General features: G+C 42.2%; 1 pseudogene; it reads left to right on the top strand.

Annotated features, from left to right (window-relative positions):
* The window catches only part of LOC106795845 (uncharacterized), a 46,967-nt pseudogene extending 26,517 nt beyond the window's left edge, over window positions 1-20,450 (top strand).
* Window positions 20,451-27,083: the final 6,633 nt, after the last annotated feature.

Here is a 27,083-nt window from a genome sequence, read left to right on the forward strand (position 1 = left end):
GGGTGCGGATAACTGTAAGGTATCTTCCGCGTGTCATCGGGCCCGCGCCTCTGGATGACACAAGGGTGCATGTCACATGACCTCAGGGTCAGTATGACAAAGATTATGGGGCGGCCGACAAAAGCAAGGCTCTTGCTCCTACGTATCCTCCAATGAGGAACTCAGACCTACGTAGTTCTAGATAACTTGTGAGACTTGAAAAAGTCTCCACCAGAAGATGCCTACATCTCCGGAAAGGGCGCAGATGACCATATTGGCCTCCGCTTATCAATCACACTTGAGGTGCGGATAACCGTAAGGTGTCTCCGCGGGCTACCAGCTCTTGGGTCATGGTAACAGAAAGCAGTGTGGTCGACAAAAGCAAGGCTTTTGCTCCTACGTATCCTCCAATGAGGAACTCAGACCTACGTAGTTCTGGATAACTTGTGGGACTTGAAAAAGTCTCGGTGTTTTCTCCACTAAAAATGCAAACATGCTTTAGCAAAGAGACAAATATTCCAACTGATTAGAGCAGCATATGCTTTTTTGAGTGACAAACAATGCGTCTACCAGGGAAGGAGAGTCTGCTGATGAAATCCCCCCATAACCATAAATGAGATTTTGGATGTTAGCATTTCGTTTCTAAATGACCATTTAGAGGAAACACTGGGTTCGACAAAAATAGAAGAAAATCACTCAAAGTGTATCAATCTCGCACAGGTAAGTGTTTCATTCTAATTCCGAACCATAGATATGTCATGACTTGACTTTGCAAATTATTTCCTATCAAATCAAAAATTACATGCGTGATCATGGATCAATAGGACTTCCCTTGGGAATGGGTTCTTTTAGTGGGTTTTCCGGCTTTTGTGTGTTTTTGGCTTTTGATTTTTTGTTGGCTTTTTCCCCTTTTTTTGTTTTTGTTTAGTGCGGGGTGAAAAGTCGCTAGCGCACAAGATTTTGGTTGTCAATTAAAGGGAGAAGACCATTTTAGGTCGTGGTTTCCTTTCCTTCTTTTTTGTTCATTTGGTGACAATCCTGTATTGCTCAGATATTGTCCGGTCCAAAGACCTTTCTGCACATTTCTTCTTTTTTTTTTCTTTCGATCCTTGATCAGGAGCTTTCTTTCCTTCTTCTTCTTCTTCTTCTTTTTTTTTTTTTTTTACTTTATCCCATTCTTTGATTGGGAATTTTCTTTCTTTTCTTTTTGCTTTCTCCCACTCTTTGATTAGGAATTTCCTTTCATTCCTTTTTTTGCTTTCTCTTTGATTGGAATTTTTCCTTCTTTTCTTTTTTGCTTCCGAGGGTAAGGATTGACATTCTCACCCTAGGTCAAGGTTTATGGTGAGTCAGGATTTTGGCTCAAGGTTTGTAGAATGGCTAGACATGATACATGTCGGGGTTTGGTTTGGCTCAAGGATAAAAGGGATGCCCCACATTATTTCCATGACACAAATTCAAAAATGATGATTTGGAAATTTTATGCAAAACTGGTCATGCATGCACCTATGTGGACGCTCAAGTGTCAAATTTTTATGGTCATGTGATGCTAGGGCTCAGGATTCATTTCCTCTATTTTAAATCAACCCAATGTTTCCAAAATATGTTCTTTTATCCATTTGTGCGTTCATCCGAGTCCATTTCGGGCGTCCGGGGAAATTTCATAGCATTCACCCTTCAGGTGTACACATTTTTCCAAAAACTAGTTATGATCAGTGAATTTTTCTTTAAAGAAAAGTTGGAAGTCATCTCTTTTCACAAGCATGTTGGTTTTTCAGCTAGACAACTTATTTTTTCCTTTTTTTTCTTCCCTTTTTTTTATCATTATCATTTGTTTATTTCTTTTTCTTGTTTGTTTTTGTTTTTTTTCCTTTTTTTTTTCATGAGGTATTTTGCTACCTAAACATGTGTATATTTTTGTGAGGTATTTTTGCTATATACATGCATATCCAAGGTATCTTGCTACCTAAACATACATATATATATTTTGTGAGGTAGTTGTTTGCTACCTAAATTACATACATGCACATCTAAGGTATCTTGCTACCTAAACATACATATATATATTTTGTGAGGTATCTTTTTGCTACATACATGCATATCTAAGGTATCTTGCTACCTAAACATACATATATATATTTTGTGAGGTAGTTGTTTGCTACCTAAATTACATACATGCACATCTAAGGTATTTTTCACTACCTAAACACGCATACATATATTTGTGAGGTATGACTACCTTCCGAGCTTGTGCTCGTTTTATTTAAATTCTTAGGATCATGAGCAACTAGGTGTGTCCCAATAAGACTTGAGAAACAAAAGGTGATCAAATAGCAAGCAGAAATTTAAAAGTTACTAGGTTGCCTCCTAGTAGCGCTTCTTTAACGTCTTGAGCTGGACGCCTAATGATTTGTCGGTCATGACCTAGTACTTTGCTTACCTTTGGCTTTGGACTTGGTCGCCTATTGGTCGGCCATGTGTCGTAGGCAACGCTCTAACCTTTTATGGATGAGCTGAGGTGAACTCTAGAGGTGGTGGCGGTGTGTCTATTGCCTGCTACCGGCCATCCCAATGCTGCTGTGGTGTTTCGCCCTGCGCCTGCCTTGGGGCGCAGTACTTCTTGATGAAAGCTCGATTGGTAGGGGGGTCTGATGACTTTGCTGGGGGCGACAGACACTCCCTAGAACTGACAGAGACCCATATTTAGAGCTGGCAACTCCAAGACCCTGTTGGCCTTCTTCGGGTCCACTAGGTGTCTTGTGGGCACAATCCCTGCAAACAATAGATGACATCAGAAATCAGTTGGGGGAGGTGCATACTTACCTATGCCACGATGACATGAACTTGCTGGGGGGAACGGGCGCCCTGTAGGGCCGACAGAGGCCCGTAACCAGAGCTGGAAACCCCAGGGCCCTGTTGGACTTCTTCTGGCCACTGGGTGTCTTTGTGGGTGCGATCCCTGCAAACAATATATGGTATCAGAAATCAGTTGAACCATATGCATACTTACCCATGTCGGGACGACACAGACCAACTGATACTTTTGCAGGGGGAGATTGGCATTACGATCACTGGGCAGAATGTTGCTAAGTAACGTCATTTATATCTGTGTAAGAGTGGTCATGTTGGTGCGCATGATCCGCACTCGTCTCTTTACAGCGGCACGGGTGAAATCTTGCCCCGGTATCCATAGTAGCTGTGTGATAGCCTCCCTCTCTGGTTGTGCTCGCACAGTTGGCCCTCCTCCAATATCAGGGGGTGGCCCAGGAACCGTTAAAAGGAAACTACTGGTCCCTTAACCGGGAGTGCAAGTCTCGGTTAAGCATTTAAGGACAGAGGACCTTAAATTATCTTAAGGTGTGGATATGGAGCCCACTGAAAGTGAGGACGCGTAGCCCTCTAAAGGCGAGGGCGTGTAGCCTTCTGAAGTTCAGGACGTGTCGCCTTTTGAAGGCGAGGCAGTGTAGTCCTATAATGGCGAGGACATGCAATCCTCTAAAGGTGAGGGCATGTCCCCCTTTGAAAATGGGGGACATGTAGTCCTCTGATGGTGAGGACGTGTAGTCCTCTAAAGGCGAGGACGTGTAGTCCTTTGAAGGTGAGGGCGTGTAGCCCTACAAAGGTGAAGGTACATGACCCTTTGAAGGCGAGGACGTGTAGTCCTCTGAAGGTGAGGGCGTGCAGCCCTCTGTTGGCAAGGACGTGTAGTCCTCGAAAGGTGAGGGCGTGTAGCCCTCAGAAGGTGAGGGCGTGCAGCCCTCTGACGGTGAGGGTAACTAGTACCCAAGGTGAGGACGTGTAGCCCTCTCAAAGCGAGGACATGTAGTCCTCTGGAGGTGAAGGAGTGCAGCCCTCTGATGGTGAGGACGTGTAGTCCTCTCAAGGCGAGGACATCTAGTCCTCTGACGGTGAGGGTAACTAGTACCCAAGGTGAGGGCGTGTAGCCCTCTCAAGGCGAGGACATGTAGTCCTCTGGAGGTGAGGGCGTGCAGCCCTCTGATGGTGAGGACGTGTAGTCCTCTCAAGGCGAGGACGTGTAGTCCTCTCAACGGTGAGGGTAACTAGTACCCAAGGTGAGGGCGTGTAGCCCTTTCAAGGCGAGGACATGTAGTCCTCTGGAGGTGAGGGCGTGCAGCCCTCTGATGGTGAGGATGTGTAGTCCTCTCAAGGCGAGGACGTGTAGTCCTCTGACGGTGAGGGTAACTAGTACCCAAGGTGAGGGCGTGTAGCCCTCTCAAGGCGAGGACATGTAGTCCTCTCGAGGTGAGGGCGTGCAGCCCTCTGATGGTGAGGACGTGTAGTCCTCTCAAGGCGAGGACGTCTAGTCCTCTGACGGTGAGAGTAACTAGTACCCAAGGTGAGGGCGTGTAGCCCTCTCAAGGCGAGGACATGTAGTCCTCTGGAGGTGAGGGCGTGCAGCCCTCTGATGGTGAGGACGTGTAGTCCTCCCAAGGCGAGGACGTCTAGTCCTCTGACGGTGAGGATAACTAGTACCCAAGGTGAGGGCGTGTAGCCCTCTCAAGGCGAGGACATGTAGTCCTCTCGAGGTGAGGGCGTGCAGCCCTCTGATGGTGAGGACGTGTAGTCCTCTCAAGGCGAGGACGTGTAGTCCTCTCAACGGTGAGGGTAACTAGTACCCAAGGTGAGGGCGTGTAGCCCTCTCAAGGCGAGGACATGTAGTCCTCTGGAGGTGAGGGCGTGCAGCCCTCTGATGGTTAGGACGTGTAGTCCTCTCAAGGCGAGGACGTGTAGTCCTCTCAACGGTGAGGGTAACTAGTACCCAAGGTGAAGGCGTGTAGCCCTCTGAAGGCGAGGACATGTAGTCCTCTGAAGGTGAGGGCGTGCAACCCTCTGTTGGCGAGGACGTGTAGTCCTCTAAAAGTGATAGGTACAAGTACCCAAGGGTCCACCCTTATGAGAAAGCAAGAGATCGACTCATCGAGAGGGCCGGTCATCCCAAATCCACAAGATTTGGACATTAGATGTAGGAAATCTATGCAGTTTACATGATTTTTAGGGATGCAGATGCATGCAACCTTTGTCGTGAAATTTGGTAAATGCGGACTTCATATGAAACAATGCAATGTAATGGAAAGTTGGACATTGTTCATGACATTCTTTCCCTATTTTGTGATTTTGATTTTGATTTGATTTTTTTTTTGGAAAACATAGATGGACTGTCCTTTTGAAAGAGGTGATAATTCATGCGACCTTATCCTATCTTTTGCAAATCTCTCCGGGAACTCCCTCAAAGTGTATGTTCTGTTTGATTTAGTCACTTGACCATTTTGGAGTGACGGCAATGGAGCTGTTTGACGTTTAATCAATCTATTGAAATCCTAGGGTTTGTCCCCCTTTTTTGTTATAAACATCGATGGGTGAGAACTTTTGATCGGCCCCTGTGTTCACTTGAGGCTCATGCACGATGCCCCTCGTTGCCCCAGTGTAAGGCTTTGAGGTACCAATTGTTATCTTTCGCCATGACCTTGTAGCTGGGAACCTATTGGGTGAAAACTTCTAATCTGCCCCTAGGTTCGCTTGAGGTTTTTGCATGGTGCCTTTCGTTGCCCCAGTGTAGGGCTTAGAGGTACCAATTGTTGTCTTGTTTTCACGACCTCGTAGTGAGGAAGAATGAAAGAAGCAGTTGATTCTTGCAAAAAGAATTTTCCAAGGACGAGAAATAATTGAAGGATCTTTCAGTTGATGGATTAAGTCAAATGACTCCTATGTAGAAGCAAGATGTTTTGATGTCTTGATGATGCTAAAGGATCAAGTGCTTCTAAGTTTTATTCAAGACAAGAATCCAAGAAAGTCAAGATATATGATCAAGTTTGATCTCTTAGAATCTTTAGGAAGAAGTTTCCAAATTGAAAACAAACAAAAGGTTTGACCATAGAATTCTATCATTTCAAATTGAGATTTGCTCTCTGGTACTCGATTACCAGCAGTTGAAAATGTTTTAATTCAAATTTTTAAAACCTGTAATCGATTACATAAGTCTTGTAATTGATTACCAGAGGGTATTTTCAGAAAATAATTTCCAAGAGTCACATCTATTCAAATGTTTTATGAACGGCCATTCAAATGTTTTAAAGAGAGTCTTCATTGCCCAAACAGTTTTATCCTCTCGAAAGATCAAGAGTATTTCTGAACTGAAATGTCTTATCCTCTCAAAAAGATTCCTTGGTCAACCACTTGCATATTCAATAAGGAATTTTGATTGATCTTCATTTTACAATCTACCCTTTTTAAGAGAGACCTCTTCTTCTCTACTTCTTATTTCTGAAAAGGGATTAAGAGACCGTGGGTCTCTTGTTATAGGGGATTCTTGAACACAAGGGAAGGGTTGTCCCTGTGTGCATTGTTAATCCAAAAAGAGAGAGTGAAAGTTTAATTGGGGAATAGTCTTTGTATCTTAATTCAACCCCCCCTTTTTCTGAGGCCATTTGTCCAACATCCTATTCTTGATAACTCACTTCTCTCTAAAAAGACAAAATGAGGTTACATGAACGTCTATATTTTTACTTGAAAACACAGTCAATCAAATGCCTTTCTTATTATTTTTTTATTTTGAAACTTATTATTATTATTATTTTTATTTTGAAACTTATTTGTTTATTTTTAAACTTATTTGTTTTGAACTTTACTCGTTGCTTTACGGCACCCCCACCAACGTGCGAGACGAGTAATCTCTGATTGAACAGTCTTGGAAGTCAACACTCAGGAGCGCAGGTCGCTTGAGCAAACAGACCAATGGCTTGCACCCACATTCCAGTGAAAGTTGAATAAGCAAACATGTGTTCATAATGGCATAAACTTGGAAATCCTGATGAGTCATTTAGAGACACCTAACAACATCCTTCAAAATTGCCCCATGTGTGGCATCTCTTGTCAATGTCAGGATTTACACGCAATTCTCCTCAAATTTCAGCCAGCCCGCATCAATTAGACCTTGCACCTTACGCTTCAGAGCCCTACAATGCTCAATGGAACGCCCCAGGGCTCCTCCACGATATGCACATGTTGCGTTCGAGTCGTATCCTCAGAAAAATGGAGGTTTGAGGGAACCTAGCAGGGGTTATGGCTACCATTGCATTATCAAGTAGATATGGGAGCAAGTTAGCATATGACACCGGAATTTGGGGTGAATCCTACAGGCTTTTTGCTGCAAAATTCCTTTTTGTTGGTGTTTTTTGGTTTGTGCTAAAGGTGGTCTTCGTCATCGGAAGTGCGGTAGACAGACTTTGTGGTTGATTTAGGGATGGCCTTTGTGGATAACTGGGTGTTAGGTAAGGAGGAGGTTTGTTATTGGCTGAGTAATGACATTTTTGGGTTAGTGGGAAACTTGGCCGTATAGGAATGGCAGTCACAACATGGGTTTCTCCCTTATCCTCACCTTCTTTATTTGCCCCAGTTTTCTCATTCGTCCAAGCAGGATGATTAATTTTGCCTCTTTTCAGATTCACTTCGATCTTTTTGCTTGCGAAGTCCAAATCTGTAAAACTTGTAGGTGTGTAACCCACCATTTTTCATAGTATAACACCGGTCACGTGTCTACTATCATTGTGATAATCTCTTTCTCTGTTATTGGGGGTGCTACTTGAGTTGCCAAGTCTCTCCATCTTTGGGCGTATTCTTTGAAAGATTCGTGCCCCCTTTTTGCACATGTTCTGTAGTTGCATCCTATCCGGAACCATATCAAAATTGTACTGATACTGCCTAACAAAGGCAACCATTAGGTCCTTCCAAGAATGGACTCGGGAAGATTCCAAGTTAGTGTACCAGGTAACAGCTACCCCAGTAAGACTTTCTTGGAAGGAATGTATCAGCAATTCCTCATCTTTTGCGTATTTCCCCATCTTTTGACAATACATCTTTAGATGGTTCTTGGGACAAGTAGTCCCCTTGTACTTGTCAAAGTCCAGCACCTTGAACTTGGGAGGGGTGATGATATTGGGTACTAGGAACAACTCTTCTAGGTTAGCAAAGGAATAATCTTCACCTCCTTCAATGGCCCTGAGCCTTTCCTCTAGATGATCCGCCTTTCCCTTTTCGGCCATAGCAGGAAGGGCTCTTCCCACCGCAAAATGCAACGGTTGTGGTTGTGGGCGAAACTGAGGGCCCTCCAAAGTGTTTTCAAAGGGTATACCACCAACTGCTTGCCCTTCAGTGGCATATCCGAGCCAAAGCTCGAAGTCAGCTAGATTGTGGTGGGGAATTTCATGTGTCTCCTCCATGGGTCGAGAGACATGTGCATGATCAGATTGAGGTTGTTGGCTCTTAATGAGTATGGGAGTGGAGTTATTGACATCCTCATTGGGAATGTACGCCACATTAGGTGGCGTATAGTTGAGAGGCGAGCCATATGGCGGGAAGGCGTGCTCGTTTTGAATTTGCACATTATGGGGGCCGCCCGTACTTCCCAAATCTTTGCCTACCATATATGAGGTTGGATGATTCATTTGCTTGAGGCCAGATTGGAGCATCGGGTTCACCTTAGCGACAACGCTAGTAGCGGCAACCATAACCGCATTGGCTTCCATTATCTTCTTCATGCTCTTCATGGCCTCCATCATTGTGGCCATTTGCTCTTTCATGGCCTCCATTTCGGCCTTCATCTTCTCTTGCACCTCCTCTGCTTCACCCATTACTCTAGCTCTAGCACGAGTTCGGTAAGGGCGCCGTAAAGCGTGTCCTTTTTTTGATAACAATGATTAAGTTCATTTTATTTTATTTTATTTTATTTTTCAAGGAAAGAATGCAATGAGCAATGCAACCAATGAAAAACATGGATGTATGCGAATGATGTACAGTTGAAGTATTGCGAATTTTTACGCAGGACATGGGGTTGAATCAATTTAGATTTTTCCACATGGTTCATGACATCTTGGTCAAGGTGAAACTGGAAGTAACAAGGACATCAACAGTCCTAAATGTGTTTTGGCAGAAAATGAAGCAGTGATGTAACTCGATTCATCTTTTGCCCCAATTTTGCAAGACGGTTACTTCCATATTTCAACTTGACTTTATGAACCTTTTTGTAAAAGCATGAGCTTGGTTCAACCCTATAATCCAAGGAATGGCAATTCTGATCGCCAATACTTCAACAACATCTCATAGGGATGAATGACTCGGGCATACTTTAAGCTTATACACGGAAAATGTAATTATGAAATTGAGATGCCCGAAGAAACACCATTTCCTAGTTAACCATGCATTAGGTACCATGTTCAATTATTTTGTTTTGTTGTTGTGTGTTTTTTTTTTTTGTTAGAAATGGGTTTATGATCCCAACATGGTTGGCTCATGGTGCCTAACACATGCAACTAAGAATGTAGTGTGAAGTTTCACGCTTCCCCTTTTTTGTTTTTGTTTTGTAGAGGAAAACGCAAGGATGAGCAAACATGAAAACAAATGGTATGCAATTTTGCAGATCAAAAAGTTGGTTGAACGCATATGCATGATGATGCCATGACTCATGCAAAATGTGAGCCTGGAATATGATAACGGACAAATGCAGGAACGATATGTTCATTATGATGTTATGAAGAGATGCTTATGCGATGCATGATATGAACGCATTTTACGGACACGAGAGCCCGGAAAATTATCTCTTCTTACTTGTGCATTTGGGGGCGCAGTGCCCCATGTGTACAATTAAGAAGGTGATATGGACCTTCCGGCTTCCCGTGACAAAGGACGAGACCAACATACAATGCATGCTAGAGATAAAATGCGGGAGTGACTTGATTCGCGCTGATTTTTGGAGTAAAAACGTGGGATAAACTCATTTTATTCAAAAAGTTATAACTAGTCAAGATCTGAGCGACAATACAAACTTCCTAGCGGTTTCTAATCATATAGTCCATTAAGTCTATCATATGCTGACAATAGCTGAGAAGTCTGTGGATCTCCTCGGGGGCGGAGTAGGTGTCCGCCATTGCCTTGGCCTTGGCTAACAATCGGGGAAGTTCTTGACTCCTGTTCAAAGTAAGAGCAAATCGGTCCATCCATATTATTGCTTCTTGGTGCAATGAATCAATTACCCTTTCCCTTGCTTCCATTTCTGCTGATATCTTGGCGTACTCATCCTCTAGCCTTTTCTCGTGAGTCGCCGCTAGATTTAGCTTCTCTTTGCACTCATCGATGATGGCCCACATATTCCCTTCAGTCTCGCTTAACTGTTGGGACAAATTTCTTTTCGACCTAAGGCAAGCCTTTAGCTCGTCTTTCAAGATCATGCCTTTGACCCGTGATGATTCCTTTCACCTCTTCCGAGCTTGAGCTCACTATTGCTGCCCTATAAAGCCCCTCAAAACTTTGCTTTGGTCGTGTTCTTCCTTTCGGGCCTTCTTGGTTTCTCGTTCCAAGGCTTCAGCTGTGGCCATATTGACGTCCCTTAGTTCATCATACTCTTTTCAGACTTTGATGGCTATGGACTTGAACTTCTCTTCGACTACCCGAGCTCTTTCAAGCTCTGCCTTTAGGGCTTGTACCTCATCACTTTCTTCCGAAGCTTTAACCTCATCGTCTCTCACAGTCTTTAGATTTGGGAGCCAATCCAATCCTTGTGTTCGGACTCTCAACCACTTATGATAGCCGCCGATGATCCCATTACTGCTTCCCCTAAGCTATCTGTCCTTTCTTCACGCCGCATCCCATGCCTTGCGAACTCCTTGGAGTACCCTCGCATTGTGGTCACTGAAACCCCGTGTGATGAAAGGCGTGATGCTTTCGTCTGATGGCACTCCTCTCATGGGGTAGCCAAGCTGTCTTATGGCGAGGACGGGATTATAATTAATACAACCCCTTGTTCCCATCAAGGGAACATTTGGACATCCTTCGCATGAAGATAGAATCCTGATTCTTCCTTCCTTCTAGCGAGGGAACCAATTATCAGACGCCCCTCCATGCTAGCCAAGAGTTGGTCCCAATTCGCCTTTCCTTTTTCGACGCACGAGCGGTGACCTTGTAGCGGATAGACGGGCCTACCTTCTTGGAGAAAAAAGGTGTGAAACCAGCCACACATAGAGAGCCAGTGCACAACAAACAATTCTTGCACTGCTCTTTTCACATCCCCGGTCGAACGTGTCATACATGGCCAAAATGGCGACGACCGGGCTTTCCTTGCCATGATGAAAGGCGAGGAAAGCGTCAATCGCTGCTAGGTCCACTAACCCTTCCATATTCGGAAAGAGGACAACTCCAAAGATCAAAAGCGCCAAGATGTCAATAAAAGAAAGCCCATTCGCCTTGATTTGCCAAGGCCTTTGCCCTTTCCTCCAAACACTTCCTTGGTACTCCGACTACCCCATTTCTGTTTTGCTTTACACGGTCCAACTCTTGTGTTGAGATTTTCACTACCTTGGCAACTCTTGTCGTGGAGGGATAGAACCAAGAGAAAAGATATGGCTTCCTTCCTCCCAGTGGGCATCCCAGGATTTCTTCAAACTCTTTCACAGTCGGCACTAGCTGGAAGTCCTCGAATGTGAAGCACCTTAGGGGCTGGTCATAATACTGGGAAAGGGATGCAATCGGTTCCATGGAGACTTCTACCCTAGCTAGGTCCCAAATCTTACCATAGGCTTTGCGGAAGGCTTGCTGTTGAAGTTGACCCATTAATTGCCCCAACTCTCGTAAACTAGTGACCTCTAAGCTCTTGATTTTGACTTGATAAAACCTCTTTTTAAGCGAAGGCTTTTGACTTGATCCCATGTTTTACTAAAGTGAAACAAGATCTAGTGCGAATCAAAACTCCGACATCTATCATGGGTGGAATGGATGAATGCACGAAGGAATGCATATGACACGGATGCAATTTATGAATACGGGAGCCCGGGAAATTGTCTCCTTCTTGGATACAACGTTTGGGCAGCGTGGCACCCAACATATGTTTTTAAGAAGGCAACATGGACCCTCCGTCGGTTTGCTAAAGTGAGGGGATCAAAGACAAAACCCATGCATGATGCATATGCGAAAGGCACAACACGGGGATGTACATAGTACGACAATATTCACAAACAAATATAAGCAAAGGGGTATATGATACTTATGCATGGCAGTGTGAAAAATGGCACGCAGCGTGTTTGCTCCGTGCCCCTATTTAAGGGACCTATAAGGGAAAGAGCTAACTAGGCTTTTAGTGATAACCCCCAAGGTAGTCATATCTCTCTTGATGGTTTCTAGAGGTATCATCCCCTTCGAAGAACATACTGCAGCAATAGGGACTACTAGCAACAATATGTTTTCAAAGAGAAAAACTCTAGATGAGGGTTCACTGTAATCAAGCAAGTCGGAGACCTAGCATGATCACGGATTCACCTCCACTCCTTATGTTCCCACGAACCCAGGTATAGGGCCCTTTTTCAACTAACAGTGTGTGCAAATAGTGTTGGTGTTTGTGTGCATCAAATGAATAAATATTTACCCCATGCATACATTTTAAAACGCACTAAAAGAAACAAAGAGTTTATATACACAAGAACATAATGAAGGGAAACCAACAAAGGAGTAAGTCATGGTAAAGCATTGCACAAGATTAAATGGCCTAACTCTCTAAAAACAGTCCCCAGTGGAGTCGCCAACTGTCGCAACCTACCCTTCGGTGGGATGGCGACGCGAGACTCGCGGGATGCGTGTTCCACGAAAGGAATACGCGCGGAGTCGCCACCAACGTTTATTTGAGGAAAACGTCGAAAAAACCGGAAAAGACGCGATCTACGAACTTTTAAGTGAAAGGTTCGGGAGTTGTATTTACGCACGGGGAAGGTATTAGCACCCCACACGTCCGTCCCAAGGGACGGCAGCCTTTAATCGAATGTGCAAACATGACTTTGATTTTTTATGTTCCCTTTTTAGGTCTCTATATCCTTTATACCCTTTTTATATTTTTCTCTTTTTGTGGTCGACAAGGGTGTTTCCCTTTGCTCCTACGTATTCCTCAATTTGCGATGAGGAAATCAGACCTACGTAGTTCTTTCGGAACAAAGTGTTTGGTTAAGTTGTTTTTGTCTTTTTTTGCAAAATATGTTTTTATTGAACAAAAGGTCATTTAAGGTGTTGGACCATTAAACAGTCTTTTGATTTTTTAAAGGAGAGAAACGTTAAGGCGTTGGACCATTAACGATCTCTTGTTTTTGAAAGGAGAGAAACGTTAAGGCGTTGGACCATTAACGACCTCTTGGGGTGGTCGACAAAAGCGGGGCTTTTGCTCCTACGTATCCTCAATTGCGATGAGGAAATCAGACCTACGTAGTTCTTTCTTATCAAGTGATTCTTTTTTGCTTTAAGAGGTGATCATTTTAAGGCACTGGACCTTGAAAATGATCCATTTACTTAGTAAGAAATTTAAATGATAAAAATTCAAAACCTATTTTTGTGGACGAGCTTGACTAGGCGAGTTGATTTTAGCCTTAGTTTCACCTTAGTTATTAGTCAATTCGATTAAGAATGAGAAATCCCAAAGAGAAAAACGTCCGATTGATTTTCCGCTTTATTTTACTAAAAGATGTTTTTTTTATTATTATATTATTTTTTACCTCTTTTTTTATTTCCAACGTGGTTACGGCACGACCGAACGGTCGGAATTCATTTTAACCGAAGTTAACGGATAATACAATTCAAACGATCGGTGGAAATTTATTTTATTTTTAAGTTAAGCGAGAAATGACTTAAGTAAAATGGCTTAAGCACGTCAAGAAGGGGTATAAAAAGTAAACAAAACGAGAATAAAAATGCACGAAACACAATGTGGACCACTACGGGTACATAGAATGAATCGAAAAGCTTGGTTCGAGGTACTTACCCGTTGAAGATCGAAGAACGAATGAAGAACGTCGAAGAACGGTTGAAACCTTTTGCGAAATTCTTCACGGAAAACGTTACGGAAACGTTTCGGAAGCGCCTCGGCTTAGATTTTCTTCACGGAAACAATTTTTTCAAGCAAATTCGAAAGAGAGAGAAGTGCCTAAGGGGCTGAACCCTTTTCTTCTTCACTTCCTCCCCTATTTATAGCAAAATAGGGGAGGTGGCTGCCGCCCAGCTCGCCCAGGCGAGGCAGGTTGCTTCCTCCAGAAGCAACAGCCTTCTGGAGGAATATTCTGGAGGGCCCAAGTGGGCCTGGGTGCTATTTGCACCCCCCCATTTTTACTAAGTACACCTCCCTCTGTTTTTTTTTGGTGATTCTTTTTTCGTAAAGTTACAGAAACTTACGAATTTCGTAACGATACTTGTTTTCTTTCCGTAATGTTACAGAACCTTGCGGATTAAATAATCATCCCCTTTTTGACTTACGGAATGTTACGGAATCTCACTTAATTATGCAACGATGCTTCCATTTGATTTCCGGTGTGTCACGGAAACTTACGGATTGTGCATCAATATTTTTTTGGTTTTCCGGCATGTCCTGGAATTTCACAAATTGCCTAATGATGGGTGCCAAGCACCTCACAAGGACCAAAGAAAGGTCGCATGTCATCAAGCAAAGGTCCCCGGACGAAATTAGGGTATGACACCTGAGATGTATCATGCCTAGCCATTCTACAAGTCTTGAGCCAAAATCCTGACTCACCATAAACCTTGACCCAGGGTGAGAATGTTAATCCTTACCCTCGGAAGCAAAAAAGGAAAAGAGAAGGAAAATTCCAATCAAAGGAAAAAAGGAAGCAAGGAAATTCCCAATCAAAGAGTGGGAGAAAGAAAAAAGAAAAGAAAGAAAATTCCCAACCAAAGAATGGGAGAAAGTAAAAAAGAAGAAAGCTCCTGGTCAAAGAAACCAGAAGAAATGTGCAGAGAGGTCTTTGGACCAGACAATATCTGAACAATACAGAATTGTCACCAAATGAACAAAAGAAAGAAAAGGAAACCATGACCTAAAAGTGGTCTTCTCCCTTTGATTACCAACCAAAATCCTGTGCGCTAGCGACTTTTTCGCCCCGCACTAAACAAAAACAGAAAAGGAAAAAGCCAACAAAAAATCAAAAGCCAAAAACACACAAAAGCCGAAAAACCCATCAAAAGAACCCATTCCCAAGGGAAGTCCTATTGATCCATGATCACGCATGTAATTTTTGATTTGATAGGAAATAAATTGCAAAATCAAGTCATGACATATCTATGGTTTGGAATTAGGATAAAACACTTACATGTGCGAGTTTGATACACTTTGAGTGGATTTCTTCTATTTTTGTCGAACCCAGTGTTTCCTCTAAATGGTCATTTAGAAACGAAATGCTAACATCCAAAATCTCATTTATGGCTATGGGGGATTTCATCAGCAGACTCTCCTTCCCTGGTAGACGCATTGTTTGTCACTCAAAAAAGCATATGCTGCTCTAATCGGTTGGAATATTTGTCTCTTTGCTAAAGCATGTTTGCATTTTAGTGGAGAAAACACCGAGACTTTTTCAAGTCTCACAAGTTATCCAGAACTACGTAGGTCTGAGTTCCTCATTGGAGGATACGTAGGAGCAAGAGCCTCGCTTTTGTCGACCACACCACCTTTTGTTGCCATGACCCAAGAGCCGGTAACCCGCGGAGACAAAATTTGGTCATTCCGCACCCCTTTGCCATTTAGACACAGTCGTGTTCGATGGCACGCAGAGACAAAATTTGGTGATTCTGCACCCTTTTGTCATCAGAGGCGGCGGGCCCGATGACATGCGGAGACAAAATTTGGTCATTCCGCACCCCTTTGCCATTGAGACACAGTCGTGTCCGATGGCTCGTAGAGACAAAATTTGGTCATTCTGCACCCTTTTGTCATCCAGAGGCGGCGGGCCCGATGACATGCGGAGACAAAATTTGGTCATTCTGCACCCCTTTGCCATTCAGACACAGTCGTGTCCGATGGCTCGCAGAGACAAAATTTGGTCATTCTGCACCCTTTTGTCATCCAGAGGCGGCGGGCCCGATGACATGCGGAGACAAAATTTGGTCATTTCGCACCCCTTTGCCATTCAGACACAGTCGCGTCCGATGGCTCGCAGAGACAAAATTTGGTCATTCTGCACCCTTTTGTCATCCAGAGGCGGCGGGCCCGATGACATGCGGAGAAAAAATTTGGTCATTCCGCACCCCTTTGCCATTGAGACACAATCGTGTCCGATGGCTCGCAGAGACAAAATTTGGTCATTCTGCACCCTTTTGTCATCCAGAGGCGGCGGGCCCAATGACACGCGGAGACACCTTACGGTTATCCGCACCTCTTTGCCATTCAGACACGGTCGTGTCCGATGGCACGCAGAGACAAATCATGGTCATTCTGCACCCTTCGTCAATCGCGGCCGACAAGCCCGTTGACACGCGGAGATTTACATCATCTTCCGCACTTACAAGATCTGCCATACTGACTTTTGAGTCACGCTAACGGGCGGAAATACCCGAGTGGTTATCCGTATAAACATTCTTTTGCTATCTGTAAGACAGAACGCTTGATAGCAGGCAGAGACTGACACCCTCTTCTGCACCTTTTGTTTCCCCAGGAACAACAAGTCATTTGCATGCGAAATTTTTATGGTCACCCGCGACTCTCGTCAACCGAGAGGAACGAAATTAGTGTCTTATCTTTACTTTCCTTTTATCTCCAATAAAAGACAAGTAAAGAGGGGCAACTATCATACCCTAATTTCGTCCGGGGACCTTTGCTTGATGACATGCGACTTTTCTTTGGTCCTTGTAAGGTGCTTGGCACCCATCATTAGGCAATTTGTGGAATTTCGGGACATGCCGAAAAACAAAAGAAAATATTGATGCACAATCCGTAAAGGTTCCGTGACACACCGAAAATCAAATGGAAGCATCGTTGCACAATTAGTGAGGTTCCGTAACATTCCGTAAGTAAAAAAGGGGATGATTATGTAATCCACAGGGTTCCGTAACATTACGGAAAGAAAACAAGTATCGCTACGAAATTCGTAAGTTTCCGTAACTTTACGAAAAAAGAATCACCAAAAAAGAGCAGAGGGGGGTGTACTTAGTAAAAATGGGGGTGCAAATAGCACCCAGGCCCACTTGGGCCCTCCAGAAGGCAAATAGCAAGCATCTCCCCTATTTTGCTATAAATAGGGGAGGAAGTGAAGTGGAAAAGGGTTCAGCCCCTTAGGGCGTTCTTCGACGTTCTTCATCGTTCTTCGATCTTCAACGGGCAAGTACCTCGAACCAAGCTTTTCGATTCATTTTATGTACCCATGGTGGTCCACATTGTGTTTTGTGTATTTTTATTCTCGTTTCATTTACTTTTTATACCCCCTCTTGACGTGCTTAAGCCATTTTATTTAAGTCATTTCTCGCTTAAACTAAAAATATAATAAATTTCCACCGATCGTTTGAATTGTATTATCCGTTAACTTCGGTTAAAATAAATTCCGACCGTTCGGTCGTGTCATAACCACGTTGGAAATCAAAAAGAGGTAAAAAATAATATAATAGTCAAAACACATCTTTTAGTAAAATAAAGCGGAAAATCAATCGGACGTTTTCTCTTTGGGATTTCTCATTCTTAATTGAATTGACTAAATAACTAAAGTGAAACTAAGGCTAAAATCAACTCGCCTAGTCAAGCTCGTCCATAAAAAATAGGTTTTTGAAGTTTGTCATTTCAATTTCTTACTAAGTAAAATGGATCATTTTCAAGGTCCAACGCCTTAAAATGATAACCTCTTAAGTAAAAAAGAATCACTTGATAAGAAAGAACTACGTAGGTCTGATTTCCTCATCGCAATTGAGGAATACGTAGGAGCAAAGGGAAACACCCTTGTCGATCACAAAAAGAGAAAAAAATGTAAAAAGGGTATAAAGAATATATGGACATAAAAGGGAACGTAAAAATCAAAGTCATGACATTTGATTAAAGGTTGTCGTCCCTTGTGACGGACGTGTGGGGTGCTAATACCTTCCACGCGCGTAAATACAACTCCCGAACCTTTCACTTAAAAGTTCGTAGATCGCGTCTTTTCCGGTTTTCCCGACATTTTCCTCAAATAAACGTTGGTGGCGACTCCGCGCGTATTCCTTTCGTGGAACACGCATCCCGCGAGTCACGTGTCGCCCTCCCGCCGAAGGGTAGGTTGCGACACATGGTATTTGACACTTACTTTTGGCCGTGATCATAGCTCATACGACACAGGAAATAGAGTAACTGTGGCCAAGTGTACTTTGTACTAGGGGGTTGTCACTTGGTAGGGAACACCTTTGGGCTCCCAGGCTGATCACCTATGGGAGGGGGGCTGTTACGTGCACAACCGGGTGGTCTCGACAAACTCAGCACAGTTCCCTAAGTGAGAGTGTCGTGTGGACTCGCTTAGGCTATTTCTTGAGGTTTGGTTGTTGTTGGTACGTACCACATTGCATCTGAGTGTTGAGTCAGGTGCATGCATCATTTTGTGCAGTCTTGATTGGGTCCATGGATGGATGATGAGTAATTGTTGGATGTGAATGATGAATATTTGTTGGATATGAGTGTTGAATAATGATTGTTGTGTATGCTTATCATGGTTGCCTGTGTTCCTTGCTGGTTTTGGTTATTTGGAATTGGTATTGGTTCTTTTATAATAAACTCACCCTTGCAATTTTGTATCGTATGGTTGATACCTGTGATGATCACGAACCTTGTTCGTGGGAGCAGAATGGCAGTGGCAGGGTGTAGGGAGTAAGATTCTGGTAAGGAGCCGCCGAGCCGACATAATGATGTTGGCGTTATTTTGGGAGAGAGTTGTGTTTTGTAATCAACTCCCCCGTAATTGGTTTTTAAGTTTTATTTTGTTGAGTTAAAGATGTAAAACTGGAATTTTAATTATATATATGAACATATTTAATTTTCGTTATGTGTATGACATGTACCGAATTATTGTTTCTATGTAATTATGCATATTCACTTAAGTAATTGCGTGTTGTTGGATGAATTTATGTTGTGACAAAATGACTTCTATTTTCATAAGCAAAAATTAAGGGAGTTCTTTTTATTAAAAAAATGAAATTATCTAATATTAGAGTGTGGATACCGTAGCGACGAGGCGGGTCGTTACATTTACTGGTATCAGAGCAAGTCGAACCTTTCGGCCAGTGAGTTGTGAGTCTACTATGTTTTTCTGTGCATTCTTTGGTTGTTTTGTTGGATGCTTGGTGTTGGTTGTTTGCTGATGTTTGATGTTCGTTGTTTGCTATTAGCACTTACTCACTAGTTGTGTTTTAATGAGCTATAGAGATTTGATTGTTGTAGTCATATTGAATTTGTTTTTCTGATGTCTACTATACCATAAATTTCAATGTCGGGTCACGAATTATCAGACTGGCCACCTGTATAATTTGTGAAGGGCAATGGAATGATATGGCAAGCGATCAGAAAATGCAAATGATGGAAAGTGGGTGTTAATGTCTTGAGTTATCAACTCTCAAGAGTAATTGAGTAGGAATTTGTGATGCTTGTGATTGTTGTGTGGTTCTTTGTTTGTGTGTAGGAAAACTTAAGCTTTCTGTGTTTTCCTTAAATAAAGATCTAGTGGTAGAGACCCCTGCTAGTGGTTCTATGTTAACTTCTTATGTGTGTTTGAATTGTTCTATGGAGATTTCTGGCAGAACATTCTTAATTGATTTGATTTTTTTTGCCTTTGAGTCAGATTGATGTTATTCTTAGTATGGACTGGTTATCTTCCAACCCTGTCTTGTTGAACTGTTTTGATAAAAGTGTGGTGTTTGATGATTCTAGAGTGAGTAAGGATATGATGTTTATCTCTGCCAACCAAGTTATGACATCTTTAAAGGAAGATGCTCAAGTATACATGATCTTGTCTAGCCTAGAAGTAGAGACAAAGGTTTCTACGTGTGACCTCCCTGTTGTTAGAGAATTTACGGAAGTGTTTCCTGAGGATATATCCAGTCTGCCACCTGAGAGAGAGATAGAGTTTTCCATAGACTTAGTGCCTGGTACTGGACCCATATCCATAGCTCCTTATAGGACGTCTCCTATAGAGTTAGCTGAGCTTAAGAAACAGTTAGAGGAGTTGTTGGATAAGCAGTTTGTTAGGCCTAGTGTATCTCTGTGGGGAGCCCTAGTGTTGCTAGTGAAAAAGAAAGATGGAACCATGAGGTTGTGTGTGGATTACCGCCAATTGAATAAGGTAACGATTAAGAATAAGTACCCTTTGCCTAGAATAGATGACCTTATGAACCAGCTGGTAGGAGCTTGTGTGTTTAGTAAGATAGACCTTAGGTCGGGTTATCATTAGATCCGAATGAAGTCTGAGGATATACCAAAGACTGCTTTTAGGACCCGTTACGATCACTATGAGTATCTAGTCATGCCCTTTGGTGTGACTAATGATCCAGGAGTGTTTATGGACTACATGAATAGAGTTTTTCACCCTTACCTTGATAGTTTTGTGGTAGTATTTATAGATGATATTTTGGTATACTCCAAAACTAGAGAGGAGCATGAAGAACATTTGAGGATTGTGTTGCATACCCTTAAGGACTGACAACTCTATGCTAAGTTGTCCAAGTGTGAGTTCTGGTTAGAGAAAGTTAGTTTCCTAGGGCATGTGATATCTCAAAGGGGTATAGCTGTGGATCCCTCTAAAGATAGAAGTTGTTCTTAAGTGGGAGAGTCCTAAGTCTGTTTTGGAGATTAAGAGTTTTCTGGGCTTAGCAGGATACTACCGGAGATTCATAGAAGGTTTTTCCAAGTTGGCTCTACCTTTAACTAAACTGACTCGTAAGGGTCAAGCTTTTGTGTGGGATACACAATCTGAGCATAGTTTCCAGACCCTTAAGGAAAGATTGACGACCGCTCCAATGCTAGTTTTGCCTAACCCGAGGGAACCCTTTGAGGTGTATTGTGATGCATCAAAGATGGGTTTAGGTGGAGTGTTGATGCAAAATGGCCAAGTGGTGGCCTATGCTTCTAGACAACTTAAGACTCATGAGAGGAATTATCCCACCCATGATCTAGAGTTGGCTGCTGTAGTTTTTGCCCTTAAGATTTGGAGACATTATCTGTTTGGCTCTAAGTTCGAGGTGTTTAGTGATCATAAGAGCCTTAAATACTTGTTTAGTCATAAAGAGCTAAACATGAGACAAAGGAGATGGTTAGAGTTTCTTAAGTATTATGATTTTGAGCTTAGCTACCATCCCGGTAAAGCCAATGTAGTGGCTAATGCCTTAAGTAGGAAATCTATACATATGTCTGCCTTGATGGTTAGAGAGATGGATCTCTTGGAACAGTTTAGAGACCTTAGTCTTGCATGTGAGGTTACCCCTAATAGTGTAAGATTAGGAACTTTGAGGATCACTAGTGAGTTACTAGGTGATATCAGAGAAGGCCAGAAGATTGATCATTTTCTATGGACTCAGTTAGAGGTTATATAGTCAGGAAGGGACAGTAGTTTCAAGGTTGGATCAGATGGAGTTTTGAGACTTCAAGATAGGATTTGTGTTCCCAATGTGCCTGAACTTAGGAAGATGATCTTAGAGGAAGGACATAGGAGTAATTTGAGCATCCATCCTGGGTTATTGTTGACAAATTGACTAAGTCTGCTCACTTCATTCCCATTAATATCAGATTTTCCTTGGAGAAGTTGACCACCTTGTATATATAAGTAAGGTTGTCAGGTTACATGGTGTGCCATCTAGCATAGTATCTGATAGAGATCCTATATTTACCTCTAGATTTTGGGAGAGCTTGAACAGAGCGTTGGGAACCAAGCTTAAACTGAGTTCAGCCTACCATCCTCAGACTGATGGCCAAACTGAACGGACCATTCAGTCATTGGAGGACCTTTTAAGAGCATGTGTCTTAGAGCAGAATGGAAGCTGGGAGAGTTTTCTTCCATTGATAGAGTTCACTTATAATAACAGTTTTCACTCTACCATTGGCATGACTCCCTATGAAGCTTTGTATGGTAGAAGATGTAGGACACCCCTATGTTGGTTAGAGCCCGGAGAAGGCCTCACCTTAGGACCAGAAGTGGTACAACAAACCACTGAGAAAGTTAAGTTAATTCAGGAAAGGATGAGAACTGCTCAGAGTAGGCAGAAAAGTTATCATGATAAGAGGAGGAAAGATCTGGAATTCGAGGTTGGTGATCATGTATTCTTGAGAGTCACTCCATGAACTGGGGTTGGTCGAGCATTGAAATCCCGAAAACTCACACCTCGCTTTATTGGTCCTTTCCAAATTCTTACGAAAGTTGGCCTTGTGGCATACCAAATTGCACTACCCCCGTCTCTTTCTAATCTTCACAATGTCTTTCATGTGTCTCAACTCCGTAAGTATATCCGTGATCCATCCCATGTGATTGAATTGGATGATGTACAAGTGAAGGAGAATTTGACATATGAAACATTGTCTTTGAGGATCGAGGATAAGCGAATAAAACACCAAAGAGGGAAAGAGATTCCGTTGGTCAAGGTGATATGGGGAGGTGCATCACGAGAAGATGCCACATGGGAATTAGAAAGTCAGATGCGAGAAGCTCACCCATCCTTGTTTGAGTAAGGTAAATTTCGAGGACGAAATTTCTAAAAGGGTGGGAGAGTTGTAACACCCTGATATATATATCTATATATTATTAGTAATTATGTTTGATGTTTGATTATTTGTTACGTTATTTTCATCCATAATTATTTTTAAGGAAGTTAATTTAGTTAATAGAGGGGTGTGGATAGATAAGGATCTAGCTTCTCAAAGAAGCCTCTTGAGAAAGCTTCTCAAAGAAACCACGAGAAAGCTTCTGGAGGAAGCCTCTTAATGAAGCTTCTAGAGAAAGCTACATGAAGCTGCCTCGGTAAAAACACTGCCCAGCCTTCATTAACCATTGGATCTTCTCAAAATTTGGTCTGCAACTTCACAAGACACTTTTCCATGATCTGACCATTGGAATCTTTGAGAAGATGTCTGGAGTGTGCTAGAAGCCTCTTAATGAAGCTTGTGGAGGAAGCCTCTTAATGAAGCTTCTGGAGGAAGCCTCTTAATGAAGCTTCTAGAGAAAACTACATGAAGCTGCCTTGGTAAAAAGGCTGCCCAGCCTTCATTAACCGTTGGATCTTCTCGACATTTGGTTTGCAACTTCACAAGACACTTGACCATGATCTGACTGTTGGGATCCTTGAGAAGATGTCTGGAGTGTGCTAGAAGCTTCCTTTCCCGAGAGCATCTCCTATTTAAGCATTTCAACCTTTGCTTTCGTGTAGCTTAGGAAAAACATCATTTCTTCTTCTTTCTTTCTTCCAAAGTCATTTCTAAATTTCCAAGCACTTTCTCCATCACCCACAGCCACCATTAGCCACCACAAACCATCGTTGTTCTCCACACCGAGAGGAACCCTTCAACCGAAGCGGAATCTTCCAACTTGGCTTGCGGTTTCGGTAGAGAACGAAACCCTAATCTGACCTTTCATTTTCTTTCGAGGTAAGCATGGTTCTACGCTTGTTTCTTGCTAGTTTCATCTTGTCTTTGCATCTTTTATGACTTTGGAACCTCCATTGTATGTCTTATGCTTCCTTTGAAAACTTTTGAGAAAGAGACTTTGTAAACGTTATCCTTTCATGAAATGCATGTTATTTTCGTAACCTACACTGAACCCCGGTCACATTGGCATGGTCGGAATTTCCAAATGATGTTCCTTTGAAAAACCCGAAATGCTCTCAGCTCTTTCAAGTAGTGATGTGGGTGTTTGACCCAGAGCACTGTTACTAGCTTTGTTTTCTGAAATCCATACTAAGTCTTCTTTGTTTTGGCATAGTAGAGGCTTACATGGAATCGACGAGCAAGGACGAAAAGGAATCTTCAAGTGACACGACGAGGAATCCGCGGGGTAGCTCACGATAGGTAAGGGGAGTTTATTATAAAATTTACCGTTTTAACACCATAGTTAGGGTCAGGAAACCTAGCTATGAGGATATCTGCCTGTCCCTGTTGCATGATGATTTTTCTTCAAAGAAAATTACGTTTTAACTAATGGGATGCGATATATATATATATATATATATATATATATATATATATATATTGTTTTGGTTGTTTGAAATGATATATATATATATATATATATGGAAAGGATATTGTTGTGTTTGTTTAAATTGTTGTTGATGCTGCTATTGAGGATTTTAATTGATATGTGATGATAATGATAATTATGATGATATTGATTTGAGATGACGTTGTTAATAAAGACCATGTCAACATGAATTGATATTATTGATGAATATGTGAATATGAAATGAGGTTGTTGTTGTTGTTGATAACGTCATTGAGATGAGATGATATTTATGTTGTGAATGACATGGAAATACGATTTGTTGATTGATGTTGGAAATGCATTGGCATGTGCATGTTGTGTATGTTCGTGGGGGGCACTGTGCACTAACCTTTCAGGGTCTTTGGCACTAGCTTTTGGCCACGTTCATACGTTGGATGTTGTGTATGATCGTTGGGGACCTTAAAAATGGCTTTTAAGCTGATGAAAAAAGTTTGATTTATGAATTGATTTTAGCCTTAGCTTCACTTTGGTTATTAGTCAATTCGATTAAGAAAGAAAAATCCCAAAGAAAAACGTCCGATAGATTTTTTTTATTATTCTATTAAAAGATATTTTTTTATTATTATATTATTATTTTGTCTCTTTTTGGTTTTAAACATGGTTACGACATGACAGAACGGTCGGATTTCATTTTAAGAGAAATTAAAAGATGTTATAATTCAAATGATCGGTGTAAATTTATTTTTATTTTGATTAGGCGAGAAAATGACTTAAATAAATGACTAAAGCACGTCAAAAGGGGCTATGGAAAGTAAATGAAATAAAAATAAAAGCACGTGAAACAAGTGGGGACCACTAAGGGCACATAGAATGAATTGAAAAGTTCAATTTCGGGAAATTACCAGTTGAAGACCGAAGAACGAACGAAGAACGATGAAGAATGGTGGAAAACCTTCGCGAAATCACCCACGGAAACATCTCGGAAGTGTTACGGAAGCGCCTCGGCTTCGATTTTCTTCACGGAAATAATTTTTCTCACTAATATTAAGTGATTCCCAGATACCAGGAGGGTTGAACATTTTTGTTCTGCCCTCCTCCCCCTATTTGGGCGAGCTGGGTTGCTTCCACCAGAAGGCACCGCCTTCTGTTGGAAGACCCTGGAAGCCCAACCGGGCCTGATTGCTATTTGTACCCCCTGTTTACTAAATACACCCCCTCTGCCTTTTTTTTACTGATTCTTTTTCTATAACGTTACGGAACTTTATGAATTACGTAACAATACTTGTTTTCTTTCCGTAATGTCACGAAACCTTAAGGATTACACAATCATCCCTTCTTTGGCTTTTGGAATGTTACGGAACTTTATGGATTGTGCCTTAACATGTTCTTTCAACCCATGACATGTCGCGGAACTTCACAGATTGCCTAACGATGGGCATCAAGTACCTTGAAGTTATTAAGCGAGGGCCGCATCCCAACAAACAGATGATTCCCGGACGAAATTAGGGTATGACATAAGGCATATTGGGCTCTAAAATTTCTGAACTTTGATGAGAAGGCATGCAGAGAGCAGAGAAAGATCCAGTTGCTGGAACTAGAAGAAATGCGATTAACAGCTTATGAATCTTCGTGACTTTACAAAGAAAAGGTGAAGACGTATCATGATAAGAAGTTGCTGAAGAGAGAATTCAAATCGGGACAAGAAGTACTACTGTTTAATTCAAGATTGAAATTATTTCCTGGTAAGCTGAAATCCAAATGGTCTGGACCCTTTGTTATTAAGAAAGTTCGATCTTACGATGCAATAGAGCTATATGACCCACAATCTCATGATCCTGAAAGGACATGGGTTGTCAATGGCCAAAGGCTAAAACTATATCATGGAAAAGAACTTATTAGGACACAGGACACTATTTATTTGATCGCCAAGTGAGGTAAAAGCGTCAAGCTAATGACATTAAAGAAGTGCTTCCTGGGAGGCAACCCAATTTTAATCTTTGTTGTGTTTGTTTTTACATGAATTTGATCATTAGGAGCTAGCTTAATAATCTTTACATGGAGCATGTCAACCTCTCTTTGAATGTAAAATTAAGGGTTTTAATTTCTTGGGAAAGGACTAAGTTATAACTTAGAAAAATCTTTTTGAAAATTAGTTCTTTCGCTAAGCGCCTACTTCACGCTAAGCGCATAATCACTCATGCGCTAAGCCACGAGTTCAAGTGCTTAGCACACCACCCTGGCACCTGAGGTTGATTATTTCCGCTAAGCTAGCCAAGGTTTGGCTAAGCCAAAATCAATTCGAGTTGAATTCCGCTAAGCGACAGACTGATCACTGAGCGATGACTTTACCTTGGCTAAGCGAGACCCAATATCGCCAAGCGCGATTCATTGCGGTCAGAATTGAGGGCCATGGGGCTAAGCGGATATTCTTGCAGTTTAAACTGGTTTTGATTTAGCTTAGCGCCATTCATATCCACTATGCTTAATTGCTTGCGGCAACTTGTGCCCTAAGCGGATCTCTTAACCGCTCAACACTAGCTTCACTACACATAAAATACATGATTTCTGCTAAGCGGGCTCAGATCTTAGCTTAGCAAGAGTTACAGGTTTTCTGATCTGCAGATCTCGCTAAGCGGTAGATTTAACTCGCTAAGCTAAGTATTTATGTGTAGAAAAGAAAACCCAAATGACTCTCCCGCTTAGCACGAGCCTCGCTAAGCGGTTGGCCTTGGAAAACCAAACGACTCTCTCGCTTAGCGAACGCTTCGCTAAGCGGGAGCGTCAAAAAAGCATTGGTTAAGTGTAACTTCAGCACAATGACAAGTGTTGAGTGTAGGGACAGCTGGAGAATTCTGCATAAACCATATCATCTCTTTCTCCCTCTCTCATCTAATCCAGCATCTGCATTGGGTCAACTATATCAGTGATTCAAGTAAGTTCCTCATGATCCTTATCTTTGTTATTTTGCTCAACCTTAGGATAGACAACTTTTAAAACTAGCTTTAGGAATTATAGGATTGTAGTATGTGTAGGAGCAGCTTAAGTTTAGGTCTCTATATAGGGTGTCTGTTGATAGGTAAGTTGGAAACTTTGCATGCGTAATCTACCTCTTAGAGGTTTCAATTTTAGAAG

The sequence above is a fragment of the Glycine max genome, chromosome 14, assembly GCF_000004515.6.
Source record: "Glycine max cultivar Williams 82 chromosome 14, Glycine_max_v4.0, whole genome shotgun sequence".
In the NCBI taxonomy this organism is placed as follows: Eukaryota; Viridiplantae; Streptophyta; class Magnoliopsida; order Fabales; family Fabaceae; genus Glycine; species Glycine max.